Below are 12,014 nucleotides of genomic sequence, written 5' to 3'. Positions count from 1 at the left end.
ATCTTGGTTTTCTGCAGCAAAGCTCCTTCTGTCTTCTGAAGGGCCAAGCTTTCACTCACTGTGGTTTTTCTAATTAATAGACGGGCAGTGCCACTCAAACAGGAATCTTTTTGTCCTTAGTCCCCCTAGGAAAAATCCTACATCCCCAAAATGCCACACAGCCGGCCAGAGAAAGGAAACTTATGCTCTATTTCTTTGGACAAGGCAAAAAATAAGAAATCATTTATTTTATTGCCTCAAAATTGTGCCAGCTGCCCCGGGGTGGCAGAAGAAAAAGCCATATTGTTACCCAACTCAACAAGCCCTGCTTTGAAATGATGCAGCAAAACATAGTGGCTTCTTGGAGCAGAACTGCACATTGTCATTTAGCTGGATGAATGCATGACACAGAAAAGTTGTTCTTGATTAAAAACAAATATCCAGCATGGCAAGAAAATGAGTAAGGATAAACAGTGATTAAGTGTGATATGTCTGAAGGCTTCCCACAGTATAAAAGCCATATGTGGGAGGCAAGAACCTAAAATTAAACTCCTAACAGTGTGAGTTAAGGTTTTTGAAAGAGGCACCTGACAAAATCCAAGGGGGAAAGTTTGAGTAATTGGCTCATCGAGGGTGGTTCTCACCACTTTCCCATGATCTGCACCTTCCTTCTTCCCCTGTGCTCATCCAAGCAGGGAAACACCATCCAGGGGTCAGCCCAGACAAGCTGACTTACTCATCCCTCCAGCCCTGCTCATCCAAAGGAGTTCTCGTGTGGAGAAGCAGCTGTGGGCAGCCCTGGTTAAGCCACTCAAAGCTCACCCAAGCCCTGGGAGGCTGAAGGTGGCACAAATGCTAAGTCATCCTATTGCAGGCCAACCTGCTAAAGCCCTGCGCCACAAGCCCCAGTAAGGGAGAAAAAGACACAGATTAATTGCAAGAAGCAATTGCTTGGGACAGAAAGCAATTAACACAGGCCCTTCCTTGCAAAAAATGAGCTGGTGGTTGTCTCTGTGGTGGTGTTTTAGCCTCAATGCCCTGACAAGCAGAAAGGCAGAGAGGCCTGTTTTCACTTGAGACTGCCACTTTTTATTCCCTTGGTGGTGCTGCAGTCTTGGATTCCACAAAGAGCCTGTGATTCCTCCCAACAAGAATCTCATCTGGCTTTCTTGACTCCAGGTGGTCTCAGGGACAGGCAGAATTCCCAGGGTCGGCATGGCTTGCCGCCCTGTGCCGTGGGACCGAACGCCCCTCCAGGGGCTCCCACCCCAACAGCAGAGGAGAGGGAGCCTCTGGTCACTGGGAATGCCATGTCTCCCAAGGCTTCATGACAAGCTGCTTGCACTGGCACTCACACCGTGTCTTGAGGTAGCTGCACAATCAAGGGCTCATTCACCCAGATCAAACTCAATAAACTGCAAGTTGCTTCTGCTTGCTGCACACTCGGTATTCTGGTGTCTTCCCCATTAGTCTTCATTGTAGACCCAATCAACAACATCTTCTCCTTTCTCCACTAAGGAAGAAAGACACCAGATGCAGCAGCCAGGCTACATTTGTTAGTGACAGGGAAATCCTGAAGTTTCGGGTTCTCCCTATAATGCTGAAAGCCTGATTCCTGCTTGTCCCAAGGCCTTTGTAGAGGGAGGCAACAAAGCAAAGGCCTGTGAGCTTTTCCCCTCCCTCTGGACACATTCAAGGAGTGAGATGAAATCACTTCCATGACCACCCTTGCCCACACAAAGATCTGCTGTGACCATGGAAGGAATTCCAGCTCATGCAGAGCATAAGAAACCTGCACATAACATGTGTTGCAAAATAAAGGTCTAAATTTGCTCTACTGAGAGAAACAGCGGAGGCACAAACCCTGAGGGGGCCACTATGACTCCCAGAATATAAGCAAAACTTGCCAGGCTTTTGTTACTGACCCCTTCAGCAGTTCAATAGCTTTCCTCTCTTTGGGTGGAGAGACTGTACCTAGCCAGGGAGCAGCACCCTCAGCCACCCCTGGCTCTGTTTTGGCAGCCCCAGGGCCCAAGCTGTGGTGCCTGGAAGGATCCTGCACGGTCCTGGGAAAGGCAGGCAGGATCCTGGTCCACACCCTGCCGCAGGATCAGCTGCTAGAGTCAGATCCCATAAGGAAATGCAGGGACTGGATTTGCTGTTTGAAGCTATGGCCCATCCCGTGTCCCGCGTGAAATTCATAAATTATTGGGAAGGAGAGCCTTCCCTGTTCTCTGCCCATGGAGGAGCTGTCTTCATCCAATTCTACACTGCTCCAAGATGAAGTAATTTTGGCTTCCTGAGTTTTATCTATTTGAGATAACAAACTCAAATTCCTTAGTCATCCTAGGGCCAAACTGTCTTTATATTATGCCTTCATTTTCACTCTGACCTGTGCTCTTGGATTAGCAGGACACAGAAGCTGCTCCCACATGAGGCAAGTTTCCTGAATGAGATGTTGAGGAAGGGCAAGAAGTGAAATTCAAGCATTATCAGTAAAATTTCCACGCAGTGCCCACACAACTGTTAACAGGAGAACTTAATTATTGTAAAGTACAACCAAATAAACAGATAGAAAAGCGCACTGGGGTTTGCATTGTTGCTTACAGGCTGCCCTCTCTTAGTCATATCTGTTTATTGAGGCTGGACACAGAAAAGGGATTAAGGGAAATATCTTCTAAAGATTTATCTGTTACTAGAAACCCAGAGCCCCAGAATGCTCCAAAATCAAAAAGGAGCACGTCTTTTTTACCATCTATGTTGCACATAAATTTTTTTTCGACAGGTGAGTGCACCTTTCTTTGTGTTGCATCACAGATGTAGCTGGATAAGAGAAATGGTCACTAGAAACCTGATTTTTTGAGCTGCACTTCTTTGGGCAAAAAGCAGAAATGTGAAACATAATGAAACACACAAGCAAGGCATTGTAAGTATCTACTACTCAATGTGGCCTGCTCTAGGCCAAGAGAATAAGAAATATTTTTGAAAAGTTACCCAGAAAATATTGTTGATTCATGAATGCTTTGTAAATAATGAGCTCTCTTGGAAAGGCATTAAAAAAGAGAAAAAATATATTCAATCTATCAGATTAATTTTTATGCAAAAATCATTAACACAGCTTTTTCAAGTAGCAAGAAAGAACTGCATGAGTTGCTTTCATTTAATTTCCCTGTAATTGCCTCTTGGTTTCCCAGTTGTACAGAGAACTTTTTCTCTTTGTTTGAGCTTAAAAGAATCTTCCATCAAAGAGAAAAAAATTGAATTTGAGTTGGCTAGCCTGAGGATGATTTATTTCCATCTACTTCACTCATCTTAGTCACAGTGGTCAGCCAAAATTTGGGATCCAGAAGACAGTCAAATTAAACATAATAAATCCACTTGACTTATTGAAGGCATCTGTTTATCTAACAAATTAGGCATGAAGGAAAAAAATACCAAAACTATAAAGACCTGTTCTGCTGAAAGTAGAGATAATCAACATCAGGAATGGAGTTCTTTGCAGGTACCCCTCACAACAGTTCTGGACAGAAGCTGTTCACAAGGTGCTTGGTCAGAGCTGCACTACCTTTTCTTCTCCTTCTTCTCCTCCTCCTTCTTCTTCTCCTCCTCCTTCTTCTTCTTCTCCTCCTTCTCCTCCTTCTTCTCCCTCTCCTCCTTCTCCTCCATCTTCTCCTTCTTCTTCTGCTCCTCCTCCTTGTTCTTCTTCTTCTTCTTCATCATCATCATCATCATCATCATCATCATCATGTCTCCTTCCACAGTGGTGTCTCTTTCACATATCACATCTCCCTAAAAATCCATAAGGTTTAAAATCTTGAGCTAGTTGTGACTCCTCTGAGTGTCATAACTGATACATCTGCTGTCTTCTAAAGAAATTATACCACCCAAAATGTGCTTTCTGTTCTGTTTCAAACAAAGTTGCCAGGGCTAGCTTTATGGAGATGTAGTAAAGGTTTAACTCAGACAAATTGAATTTGCTCAGATTTCTGTTGGCCATACATGTATATATATGTATATATACACACAAAACAAATACACACATGCATTTTTATGATCACACAGGACATATTTCCCTACATTTACGCCGATATACCCCAAACAGTTGAGTCTGTCACTGGTTTATCTACTATTTTGCCAGATAGAATCTTGCTGATGTTAAAAATCTTCCATTCCTAGAAGAGACGAAACTGATGATTTCTGGGCAGATTAAGACACCCACAGCTGGTGAGGAAGCTGAAGGTTTGTGGGGTTGTTGCTGCCAACTCAGTGTGTTTGGCAAGACAAGGGGAAGAGGTCATACAAAAAGGTGCTCCAAAACAGGAACATTAACAAAACTTGAAAGAGAAAATTCCACTTCTTCAGGGTGAGACCATCTCTTATCACTGTATTTTTAATCAAAACCATTCTCTGGGGATGATCCTTCTATTTCCCAGTCCCCTGCTATGAGCTAGTGCTGGGATTTTATGACCAGCTAATGTAGTCTAGGATGGTAAAAGCCCATATTCCTCAGTTTCCCATTTCTTTTCTCTGTCCTAAGGAATCAGAGCATGGACAAATCCCACTGACGCAAATGCTGTGGTGTAGGAAGAATGTTTGCCACCAGGCCGTGCTTTGGAATGACAAATATGCAAGAATTAACATCTATAACTCTCCATAAACATTGGGGTTAATCTCCAGGGTTTACAAGACTCTTTAAATGTGTTTTAACAGGACAATATGTTTTAGAAAGGATCCATCCAACACTTCACGTATCAGTGAAGTTTACAAGAAGGTAAACTGAGCCAGGGTAACAGTTCAGATGTACAGCCAGGGCCCTAATGAGAATGCCAAAGTCAAAGCAATAAATTGATTTGCAAGTCTAATACCTTCCCAAATTGCTGAAGAGCATTCCAAAACTGGCAGGACACTTGGAAGGGAAGAGCTGTGGGAATTCCATTGTTGTCTCTCAAACTCTGAAACGTAAGAGGATCAAATCACATTTTCAGCATACACTGATGAGCAGCTTAGACCTGCTCTCTGCCCACCTCACCCAGCCTGGGCAGAACTCTACTCCTGGGACAGTCCTGTTGAGGGGACCAGCACTGCTCCACAGAGTTTGGGGCTGTTGAGAATAAATAATAATGGTTAAATAAAACTGAAGTCTCTCTGGACACCTGTGTGGGCACCTGTTACAGGAAAGGAAAACTGAGACCCCTGACAAACTTGCCATTCTCCACTGATGACATAAAACTTTCATTCCAGCTTCCTAAAACCAGGTGAGGTGAATCCTGCCCTGGGTTTATTTGAGCCTTGAGTGTCTACTTGCTTCAGGCAGATTCCACCTGAATCTACCTGAGCAAGCCATGAACCCCAAGTGGATTTATTCTAGAAAATGATTCCTAAGATGACCAGGCCCAGCCTCACCACTACCATCAAGCTTTTGTATGTACAAAATGCAGAACAAGCATTTGCTAATAGATGACCAGTTTGCTTCAAGTTGTATTATTCTGTGTTTTTCACCCAACACTGAACATCAACAAGAAAATAAAGTTGAGAATTTTAAGAACTGATAACATTCCCATTAAATCAACTTGAAAACCAGCCAGATAATCCTAATAAATAGGATGAATGTGACTCTCAAAGAAGAATGACTTCATGTTTCCCTTCTTTATCCTAATTATTGCAGAACATTGGCCTAACCTAGACTACTTTTCCACATCTCTTTAAAGACCTGAGGGGACTTTTTGGAGGGAGTCAGACAATATTTTAGCTGAGTATTGTTTCTGTTTATCACTCGGTTAGACTTGCAGCAAAAGGATGATTGCTTCATTATAATAATTCAATCTGCACTGAGACAGGCTGTCTCCTGTGTTACGTGAGAAACAGCTAGAAACTTTATTTCATAAGCAAAACCACCACTGGCCATTTTAAAATACCAAGAGCAGCTGTCATGACATTGTGGTTTGGCTGGTTCTGTTTTCTGGTGCAGGGGCTGTGGTGGGAAGGGGAGCCTGTCTCAGGGAGGGACTGACATCCCTGGCTCACTGGAGCAGAGGGGCGACAAGCAGGAGAAGATCCAACCATCCATTTAGCATCAAATCAGAAAATCAAGCAGGAAAACAAACTGTAATTGCTTGTAGAGTGAATTGGGAACAATTTTCACTCCTTTAGAAACACAAATTTGACCTGGTCAGCTGGCTGAAATCTGGCAGGAGGATTCCCATGACTGGAATGTTTCAATCAGTCTTTACTGGGTATTTCAGGAGGATCAGGTGAGCACCATCTGAGAAGGACTTGCACTGCTGGTAAGGGTCTTGGCCTGCTTCCAGATTTCTAGCAACTTGGGAACAAACATTCTGGAGTGGGTTCTCTGATGTCTAGTCCTGAGAACCCCTACTAAAGACCAAAGTCCGGAGAAGTCACTAATCAAAAAAAATTGAGTAAATTGGTGGTAATGACTATGAATTACAGGCTGTAAATGATAGCATCATGGTAAGAGGACAAATGTAGACTTCTATGGTCAGCAGGAGTTTTAAAAGTATGTTAGCTACAAATGGGATCACTGTAAAAGGACCAGATTGCTTCTAAATGGACTAAGTCTATTGGCTAAAACTGCCAATAATAAACCCAAAGCAGTAAAAATGATGAGTAAATATTTCCCACTTCTGTTTGGGAAAAAGCCAGATAATGCACTGCATCTTATGTAAGAAAAACAAGCCTTTCTTTTGTAACAACTTTCTAAACTTGGAAATTTTTAATTGGCAGTTCCTGAATAATTTGCATCCAAAAGGGAAAGATATTCACTGAACCCCTGCTGCTGATTTTGAATAAGTCTTGGAACACTAGAGAAGTTACAGATGTGAAGCAAAGATAAAGCTGTGCCAGCATTTAAACACAGTAACTAGGATGATGTGAATAAATATAGACTTGTCAGCCTGACACCAATCTGAACAAAATAATAGAATGGTTATTTGGGAACTCTCTTAAGAATTACAGGGGGAAAATAGAAATACATTGAAATTATCATGAGTTTATCAAAAACAGACCCTATCAAAATAACTTTATAATGCTGGAACAGGAACATGTTTAATCAGTAAAGGTGATAGAGCTGATATAAATGATACTGTTGGACTGTTTTACCAACAGGACTATTTTACCTCAGATAAAACTGTCTTTGGGGAATTGTCCAATTTCATGAGCAGGGTTCTTGGCTCCTCACTGTTTAACTGTTCCCTGCTGATGGCAAACAAGAGAGACTGAGGGACTGGTGAAGGGCAGAGCCCATTTGCTCCTTAACTGTGGCAGAGCACAATCAGGGAGAGCAAAGCAGGCCAGACTTTCCAAGTGAGTAGATTGGTTATTCTGCAGATATCTCCAGATCCTGGTAGAAAGTCGGGAAAACTTCAGCTCATGGTTTGAAGGGGCCAAGACAGCTTTTGGCTTTGCAAAGCAGGGTGCACCGTGGAGCAGGTATCCACTTGTTCTATAATGGTGCGGTGGCTCCTACAGTTGTTTTGGTGTTCAGAAAAAATAAAATGGAGAGAATTCAGACAAAAAACACACTAACTTTATTAAGGATAGGAAAACATGCTCTCTTCTGAGAGATTCAAGAGTTCAATTTATGTGACACGTCCAAAGGAAGGCTCAGGGATGACATGATGTTAATAAGTTACGGCTGCACAGACAGCAGAACTTGCCCAAAGACAAAGTCCTTCACTTCTTGGACAAAGGTTTAACAAATCTCATGGTCTGATGATGGATAGGTTCATTCTGATGGAAATAAGACATTGTTCTTCAGAGGAGAAAATAATTAACTGCCAGAAGTACTTACCAGGACTTGTTATTAATCAGTTTCTAATAAAGCCTGGAGCATTCACTAAATTAAAAAAAAAAAACAACAAACCAAAAACAAAAAACCAAAACAATATAAAAAAGGTACTCTAAAACATTGATATTGGGAATTTAAAGCTGACTTTGAAGAAACTGATGTAGGTTCCATGGGCTGTATTACAATGAGGATCATTCAAGAAAGCCCTAAGGTCTTTTCTAGCCCCCCAAAACTCTGATAAAATAGAGTGGCAATGGTGACATATGCTTTCTTTCAGTGAGTCTTTCAACCCTCAGACTGTCTCACCATTGAGACAACTGGGAAGACCCTATTCTACACCTTAGAGTGCTCAAACATTCCCAAAGTTACTCTTTGCTTTTACCAGATAGATGCTCTTACAGACAAACAAAATAAGATGTCTTAGCTAGCGCAACCACCCTGTTTAGTTAATGTTAAACTTTTCAGCAGCTCTTCTTTTGTCTTGACCACTCAGAAATTTCCTCAAGGCAGAGGGCTTAACAGGTCTCACAAATCAGTGAACATTTAGTAGCAGAGGAGGTATAGATTCAAAACCATTCATCCCATTTCTTCATACTCCTCAGCTCCTTTTGTGGCCTTGTAGGACTTCTTGCCCACTGATTTTAGGAAGAAGCTGGAAATGTCTCTGTGCTTGAAACTCAAGAACTGATCTGAGAGGAAGCACCTCTGTGAGCAGATCTGCTACACTTGGTGGGGAAGTTTCCATTTACAAGACTTGTTCTTTTATTTCACATGGCCTCGCAGCCCATCAATTTGACCAAGTCTAAAGTTCTAAATCACAACTCAAGCAAAATCACTGTGGTTTTCCCCTTATTCCCATTAAAAATCTGTGTAACTACCAAGTTTTCCATGGCTTTTGCCCAAAACCACAACCTGCTACAAATTCATTGAAAAATAATTCCAAACTTAACCCAGATTAGTAACGCTTCCAATTAGGATAGCCAAGTTTTGCAGTTTAGCAGATTAAAATTTGTCAGGTTTTGTGTCTCTTTGGGAACATTGTGTTTCACTCAAACCACAGTCTGACAAGAAATTATTACTGTCAAACTAAAGCTATTAAAAAAAATAAAAATCCACCTTTGCATTTTGTAAGCTCCACGCTTTGGAGTTCAGTTCTGCAGTTCAATTTCGTCCTATTGCATAAATAAGGGAGGAAACTACTTCTAGATCCAGAAGGGCTTCCAAGTCATAGCCCTACCCAGACTGGGGTATTTGGACCCATATGCTCTTATTTGGATCCTTTGCTAATCTTTTCCTTAGAATGGAGGGTGTGATCACATCATCTGCAAGTGCTTCAAGCTGATATGTTTTCAGCCATTAGCCTCCCTCAGCTGAAAATCATTGCTCCTTGACTGAAGGGTAACTCCTAGCCACGGATTCCCACCAGTGCAATGGGAAACAGGTTTGCTGGCCTACCCCAAGGATGAGAAGGAGATGAGAAGGGTGAACACTTACAGATATGCTAATTCAAGTGTTTGTGATCATGCTGGACACCACCTACATTTTTCCAAGGTTGTTTTTTATCCCTGGCCTCTGCATTCTTCTCGCTAGGTATGATATTTGGAGACAGAAGCATAGGGTGATGATGACTGAAACCAAACTCCCCTGAACAGGATGGCCCTTGCATTTTCTAGACCAAAGCACTCTCTGGCACTGTGCTGAAAAAAAAAGATTTATTGTTTTTAATCTCCTCATAGGGTATGACTGAAGTACGATATAATACACAGCATATGAATTAATCCTGATTTTTTTTCTTATTTCATCTGTCAGAAGAATACCATTTTAATTATTTATTAAGAAAATTATGTTTTTCAAGGTAAATGCATTATTTCATTATCTGCTTTCAATTAGCTGGGAATTCACTGTGTTCAGCCAAATATCCATTCATCAACAAATTCCAGATTCCTGGCAGTCTGAGCAAATTCCCAATTTTCTTCTTTTATGGGTACAATAAGTGAAGATATTTATGCCTCATGCTAAATTATGGCTGGGGTTAGACTACCCTGGAGGGAGGAGAAAACAACAGTGGAAGGTCTTGAAATATATTAATAGATGTTTTTATTGAAGTAGAGCTACAATATTTCATGATACTTTTTCTTCAGGTGCTTTGTTACTGTTAACTAGATGCCCTCTTGCCCTTCTTTGTGAGCAGCAATGACCTGAGCTGGTCACCTTCCAACATGTGTACAATGAGCTCATGAGGACACCTCTGGCAGCAGGGACAGGGACAAAACTGATGGAAAATGCATTCTGCAGCACTGCAACCCATGTCCAGTTGGTGAATTCCCATTTTCAGTGCAAGGCTGTGTGAAGTGTCTCCAGCAGTGTCTCAGGCTGCTCCAGGGCCACGTGGACACCCTGGAGCATCAAGGCAGGAGTGAGCAGGAGGAAGGACAGTGTCCTTCTGGACAGAACAGGCTCTGCCTTGGAAATACTGCAGTGCTGCTCCTCCTTTGTCCTCCTGCAAAACAGGGCCACTGAGCTGGTGCCAGCTCACTGCTGACACAGCCCCATGGCCTGCAGGACGCTCTGCCCAGTTCCTCACCCAGCACATGCCATGCTGTGGAGCTGCTTCCATTCCATTCCATTCCCTCCCCAGGCAGCTGCTCACAGGGAGGAGAGAGCCCCACCCTCCAGTAAGCTTATGGCAGAGGGGCTCTTTCTCTGACAAAGGGAGATGAACACTTTTTAAAATGCAAACCTGCTTTTTAGAATGCTTCAGGCCCAAAGGCACTTTTACTACCTGCTTTAAATTGACACTTTACCCTGCACTGGGCCAAAGCCCTTCAGGAGGAGTCTCTTGGACAAAACAGGAGAAAGGCTCTCTCCCTGCCACCTGTTGGGATGGAAAGCAACCAGAAATGTTGCCTCAGCTGCTGTGTATGCCCACAACACTCTGAGCTCAGTTGCTCACCAGGCACTGCTTGGAGTGGCACTTCTGGGTGAGTGTACAACTCATGGGGAGCAGCTGGGTGATCTCACTGTCCCATCTCTCTCTTTTAGTTGTGGAAATGCTCTCTCCTCTGGCTTCTTCAGTTGTCAAAAGTCCTGTGTCCTGTCATCTCCTACAGGTCATACAAAGGCACCTTGGATTTCTGCTGTGTCTCTGTTTCCCAGCTCAGCCACCACTGACCCTCTAATGATGTTTGCTCAGTCACCTCCTCTTTCCTCCTTTTCACTCACAGTGGATATTTCCTTTTGTTCTCTACAATGATTTGGGGTCAGCAATGTTTTGCTTACACAGTGGAGCAGGAGTTTTCAGCCTTTCTCATCATATTCAGGTGTTTGTAGGCCTCTCTCTCTCCGTGCACGCTCTGAGATAGGGTTCTCTTGTGCACCGTATTTTTCACCACTTGAATGAAGAAACAGAGCCACTGCTCTGCCCCTCATTCCCCAGGTTGTGCAGAACCATCCTTACGTGGGCTGATGCCTTTCCCACCAGACGTGGGAGAGGCAGGAAGACAGGAGTTTTTCTCCTGTGTGATTTGTGTGCACCTCGGGCATTGCTCTCAAGCAGGATTAGGCTGAGTTTTGGGGTTAAAGCCGTGCCATCCTCACTTCCCAGGGATGCAGAGTCCTGAGAGCCACCTCACCACTCTGCCAACAGTGAGGGCTCTCCCAACAGGCAAAACCATCACCATCCCATCAACATCTGTGTAATGTCCTATAGCCCAGGCAACCGAACCCATGTGTTTATTTTACTGGTGGAATACACCTGCAACTTAAATATTGTATGATAAGCAGATGTTCACTTCTATAAATTGAATAGCACACAAAGATTTATGGACCCCAGAGGTTCAGATTTAGTGAGTGGGAGCCAAGGTCACAACTGGACCTTCAGATTCAATAAATCTTGACATTACTGGAGCACTGGGGGAGGGGAGAAAAGCATTGTTATAGACTTATAACAGTTTTTTAAGTATGCCAGTGATGATCTGCAAAGCAGATGTAAGTCAGGCTGATTTCAATACATTAAAATGATCCTGCCAGGTAAGAAATGAAATACCTCAGGCTCTGCTTTGGAGTCACACATGGAATACAGGAGTGGGAACAATGATAATAAAGCCCTTTTCACTTGGGAAGCAGAGGGGGGGAAATGCTCCATTGAAATGAGCAAATGTTTTGTTTTCATGCTCTAAGAAGGACACTATGGGTAACATTAGTGGTGAATTTATTCTAATTAATACAT

General features: G+C 42.9%; 1 long non-coding RNA gene across 1 annotated transcript; it reads right to left on the bottom strand.

The window, feature by feature from the left end:
• Positions 1–509: 509 nt before the first annotated feature.
• LOC148184772 (uncharacterized) lies at positions 510–9,037 on the bottom strand. Its single transcript, XR_015771936.1, has 3 exons — positions 8,903–9,037; positions 4,845–4,931; positions 510–3,768 (listed from the first exon to the last, which is right to left on the bottom strand). It is a non-coding gene; the product is annotated as an uncharacterized LOC148184772 (long non-coding RNA).
• Positions 9,038–12,014: the final 2,977 nt, after the last annotated feature.

The sequence above is a fragment of the Pseudopodoces humilis genome, chromosome 2, assembly GCF_049639895.1.
Source record: "Pseudopodoces humilis isolate 2021_Gansu_Grassland_sample_001 chromosome 2, ASM4963989v1, whole genome shotgun sequence".
In the NCBI taxonomy this organism is placed as follows: Eukaryota; Metazoa; Chordata; class Aves; order Passeriformes; family Paridae; genus Pseudopodoces; species Pseudopodoces humilis.
The sequence above is the reverse complement of the archived record's forward strand: the minus strand, read 5'-3'. Positions and strand labels throughout refer to the sequence as shown.